We start from the raw sequence: 5,817 nt of genomic DNA on the forward strand, positions 1-5,817 counted from the left end.
TGTCCATTCTTCCAGTGGTCTATCTTCTAAATTTTTTATCATTTTGCTACGGAAATTTTTAGTCATATACAAAAGTAAACAGTATAATGAACTGCTATTTACCTGTCACCCAGCTTAAACAATTATCCACTCATGAGCAATCTTGTATTATTTACACTTGCACCAATTATCCACACTATCCTTGATTATTTTGAAACAAATTCAAGATCTTTTTTTTTTTTAAGATTTTATTTATTTATTTATTTGACAGACAGAGATCACAAGGAGGCAGAGAGGCAGGCAGAGAGAGAGAAGGAAGCAGGCTCCCCGCTGAGCAGAGAGCCCCATGCAGGGCTCGATCCCAGGACCCTGGGATCATGACCTGAGCCGAAGGCAGAGGCCCCAACCCACTGAGCCACCCAGGCGCCCCCAAATTCAAGATCTTATAACACTTCCTCCATTCCTATTATATCTCAGCACATAATTCTAAAAGATAAGAATTCTTTAAAAAAAATACTTTTATCATCCCACTTCGAAATTAATAATTCCTTTAAAAATCTAGTTTGTCTACATTTTCCTGCTTGTCTTAAGTTTTTTGTAGTGCAGTTATTGAAATTCAGATCAAAATGAGGTCTATACCGGGCAACTGGTTGGCATGCCTCTGAAGTCTCCTTTAATCTATAGATTGCCTACTCTCCTCTGTTTCCCTTGAAATTCCTTAAAAATTTGTTTTGTTTGTCCTGTAGTATCCCTTATAGAAATCCCTCATAGAATTTTCCAAATTCTTTGGAAATTCTTCTCCAACGTCTGATTTTCCCTGATTGTATTCTGGTAGAATCATCTGTTCCCTAGAGTTAGGTTAGTTAGATCTAGAAGCTTAATCAGATTCGGGTTCATATTTTGTCCAGATTAATTCCTAAATGATGGTGTATACTTCCATCATATAATATCAGCTTGTCCCTACTTTGTGATTTGGGAAGCAATTAATAATCCCTGTCTAGACCAGTAGCCTGTTAATTTTATCATTCCTTCTCACTCAAAGTGAAATTACTTCTCTGAAGAGAAACTCGCTCTAATCAGCTATCCAGTTACCCTGAGGTACGGTTCGTCTAAGGAAGACAGGGACTTAATTCTTTCTTTTTACTTCTCAGTTTTCAAAATAATTAGTTGCAAACCTACAAAGGAACAAAAATAAATAAGGAGCGATTAAGGAAGACTTACCCTGATATTTATTCTGAGAAGAGGGAAGAGAGAACGAAGGGAGTTGATTTAGGATGCTGTATTTCAGGTGTTGGAAGGGAGAAGCCAGGACAATAACTCCCAAAAAGTCGGGAGATGAGAGAAGGCAACCTAAGCACTGGTCTGTTTGCAGCTGAGTCTGCGTGTGACTTTGAGTCAAGGGTACCTTCAAGAGAGTACGCGCAGGAAGTTGCCGAGTGGAGACTGACTTGGAGGCACAATCAGCAAACAGGAAGACCTCAGGGTGCCCTGAGAATCCAGAGAATGAAGAGGTTCATAAACGAGCAGCGGACTCTCGTGTGCTTGCTTCCTACTACGTGGATACTGGAGATACTATCCTTCCAAGTAAGGAGGTTTCCTAGAAACACAGCGAGGGATGGGGGATATCCAGTGCATCCAGCATTACTTCTAAGCCATGCAGTAGAGATCAGCAACACTGGTACCCTCTGTCCTATTGCCTTTGTTTAACCTTATCTCGACTCTCCATGAGAATCGGCTTATCATTTTTATGGTATTGCCCTGGACACAAGAGGAGGTTTCAGTGTTGGGACATCAGCTTAAGAACCTAGGCGGCTGACACAAGACCCTAGGTCTGTACAGCCTCCTAGAAACCACTCCTCTCATCCACCTTTCTCAGGTCCTACTTCTCTCCATTGCTTCTCCGCTTTCCCGTTGTATCCTGTCTTGCCCCCAGTCGACTATCCTTGTGAACCACTCACTAAGATTGAAAAGACGCTCCTTCTCAGGAATACCAGCCTCTTTTTATTTATTTTTTTTTAAGATTTTATTTATTAATTTGACAGAGAGAAATCACAAGTAGACGGAGAGGTAGCCAGAGAGAGAGAAAGATAGGGAAGCAGGCTCCCTGCAGACCCCACAGTCTGGAATCTAGTTCTACCACTAGCCAGATCTGAGATCTTCAGCAGGTTACAAGCATTCAGGATTCTCTAAACCTGTTTCCCTATCTGTGGAATGAGCAAAGTACTTGCTTTTCCAAACCTTATGATAGGATCGTTATGAGGATGAGATCAGAGGGAAAAAAAGATTCTGGAGGTGACCTGAATTGTCATAGGTGCTACTTCCAGGACTTAAAAATCACCCAGTTTTTTTCCTAGACCTTTTGGTCAAAAGTGTTGTGGAAGGAGAACATGACCTCAATCAAATGGCCAGAAAGAGATAAAAAGGAAAGCAAAAGCAAACATTTATTGCACCCATACAGTGGGCCAGGTCCCAGTTAAGTGATGTACATATTTTATCTCATTTAATCCTCACAACAAACCTATGCTCTGGTTATCTCAGGCTGCATTTTCAGTTTGGAAAACTCAAGAGTAAAGAATATGTAACATAAACATGAACCCTCATTCATTCACCCACCCAGACTTCCACCCATTTAGTAACAGTACTAAGTACCAGGAATACAGCTGTGAATAGAAAAGGAGGTCTCTGCTCTCACCAAACTCTCTTTGAGGGACACCTGGTTTGAAGGTTCCCAGCTATCAAAGGGTGAAAGGGGGATTCTCATTTAGTTTTATACCACTCAGCTTCTGGCCCTTAGGCATTGGCAACTTTCTGTGCCATGTTTCTTAGTTCAAGTCCCACATATTGGTCCCAGAACCCTGATGCCCTTTCTTCTCCTCCGACACTCTCTATGTTGTGCCAACATTTTTTAATATTCAGGAGTAGAATCTTGTATTAACCAGTTTCTTTCTCCGCAAGTGTGATTATCTGAGCAGAGGAAATTTCCAGGAAAGCTGCATGCCCGGATGAGTCAGCTGTCATCACAGCAATTGCCTAATCCGGAAAGGGGATGGGTTCGGGAAGCTGAAGTCAATGAAAAAGCCGAGATTCACGGGTTTGGAACTCGGGGTCCTGGAAGCAAGGGGGCTGGCTGTGTTTCGGCAGCCAGTGCCGAGTCATTACTTGTTCATTCTTTCTGGAGCACAGGACAAGGTAGCCTTCAAGAGTCCCACTTATTTTTATTTTCTTTTTTTAAAGATTTATTTATTTATTTGAGAGAGAGAGAGAGTGGGAGTGAGCGAAGGGGCAGACTGGAGGACTAGCCAACCAGACTCCCGCTGAGCCAGGAGCCAGACTCTGGGCTGGATCTCTGGAGCCATGAGATCAGAACCTGAGCCGAATCCAGGAGTAAGATGCTTAACTGACTGAGCCACCCAGGCTCCCCAAGAGTCCCCTTTAAAAAGAGGGGGCACCTGGGTGGCTCAGTGGGTTAAGCCGCTGCCTTCGGCTCAGGTCATGATCTTAGGGTCCTGGGATCGAGTCCCGCATCGGGCTCTCTGCTCGGCAGGGAGCCTGCTTCCTCCTCTCTCTCTCTGCCTGCCTCTCCATCTACTTGTGATTTCTCTTTGTCAAATAAATAAATAAAATCTTTAAAAAAAAAAAAAAAGAATGACATTAACCAACATTTCTTCAATCCTTTGCCTTCACACCATGTGATTAGGAAAAGAGGATGGCTGAGTGGTGGCTATTAAGTCATTTCACTATTAAAAGGTGGAGAAATAAGCCTCGCAAAAGGTAAAACCAGAATGTTGTCTTTGGGGAATTTTTTGGTTTTGCTTTACAACTGTATAAGTATGCGCTTGTGCTACTCTACATGTCTTGGCTTCTGAGGAATTCTTCCCTGTTGACACTATGTCACCTTCTAAAAAGTCTTTCAAAATACTTGCCTGGAGCTTATGGTCTATACATATGCATGCTACATAAAATCATGCAGAATTAAAACAATGAGATAAATTTTAACTTGTGAAAAGCAAAGAATTGTACAAGTAATAATCTTCAAACCTAGCAGAGATATGCTAAATAATCACATTCATTTATTTGTGGTGGGAGTCAGACTTCAGAAAATATTATTTTATTTTATCATTTTTATTTTTAAAATTGAGATGTGACCTATAACATATATTAGTTTCAGGTACATGATATAATGATCCAATTGTGTACATTATAAAATTCATAAATGCACAATAAAAATGATATTTGTGTATGCTGAAAAATAATCACCACAATAAGTTAACATCTGTCACATAGATTCATAATTCTTTTCTTGTGATGAGAACTTTAAAGATCTACTCTCTAAGTAACTTTCAAATATGCAATACGGTATTATTACTATAGTTACTTGATATGTAATTAGAACAGAAATTTAGTTCCTCAGCTCCAAAACTCAAATTCTATTTATCTTCCAAATATATTGATATTCTAATGATAAGATATCAAAAGACTCTATTTCTTATGTTTGAACCCCATGCACTCCTCTGTCCCACTTACCTACCAAACTACCTGCCTCTGAGGGAAAAGCTGAGTGTGATAAAAAAGGAAAAAATGGTTAAAATCTAGGTGTTCCAAGAAGACTGCTGAAAGCAGGGAAACAATATTTTGAATAACCTCTTTTTGTAATATATTTTAACCAACTTTACTGAGGTATAATCTGTACAATAAAATGCATCATTTTAAATAAATGGTGTGATGAGTTTTGACAAAGCTGCAAGTCACATAACCACAGCCACAGTCAAGATGAAGAACAGTTCTATCGCCTCAGAAATTCCCTCCTGCCCTTTTGCAGTTGAGTTCCCACTGTCCCTTGCCCTATGCTGGGTTTTTTAACACTTTAGATTTCCCCTTTTTTGAACTTCATTTACATAGAATCATGCAGAATTAATCTTTTGGACTTGGCTTCTTTTGCCCAGTACAATGTTTTTAGAGATTCATACATGCTGCTCTGTCAATAATTCATTTCTTTGTACTTCTAAGTGGTATTCCATTGTGAGATGCTCCACAATTTATCCATTCAGTGTGGAATATTTGGGCTACTTCCTATTTAGGGGATTATAAATAAAGGTGCATGAACATTCATGAAAAATTCTTTGGATGGACATATTGCTTTCATTTCTCTTGGATAAATGCCTAGGAATAGTTCCTATGTTAAAGGTATATTTAACTTGATTATTAAAACTGTGGAAATATTTTCCAAAGTGTTTATATGTGATGAGCATATTAACTGCAGGGTTGGTTTTTTTTTTTAATTATTTATCAAAACAAAATACCCTTTTTTATTTCTCTCTTCATCATGTTAATGTTCTTTTCTTTTTTTTAAAAGATTTTATTTATTTATTTGACAGACAGAGATTACAAGTAGGCAGAGAGACAGGCAGAGAGAGAGGGGGAAGGAGGATCCTTGCCTAGCAGAGAGCCCAATGCGGGGCTCGATCCCAGGACCTTGGGATCATGACCTGAGCCAAAGGCAGAGGTTTTAGCCCACTGAGCCACCCAGGCACCCCTCATGTTAATGTTCTCTTTCAAATCATTGTGCATACTAATAATAGCTATTTTAAAACCTTGCCTGCTAATTCCATTGTCTGTCATTTCTGGGTCTGTTTCTATTTACTTATTTTTCTCCTGATCAAGGGTAACATTTTCCCACTTTTTCACATGTCTAGTAACATTTGACTGGATTCGAGACATTGTAAATTTTACATTCTTGACTTCTAGATTTTGTTGACTTCCTTAAAAGAGTGTCAGACTTTGTTCTGACAGTCAGTTAAGCAAATTGAGGATAAACTTGATCTTTTTTAGCCTGACTTT

The sequence above is a fragment of the Neovison vison genome, chromosome 6 (assembly GCF_020171115.1).
Source record: "Neovison vison isolate M4711 chromosome 6, ASM_NN_V1, whole genome shotgun sequence".
NCBI classification, from domain to species: domain Eukaryota; kingdom Metazoa; phylum Chordata; class Mammalia; order Carnivora; family Mustelidae; genus Neogale; species Neogale vison.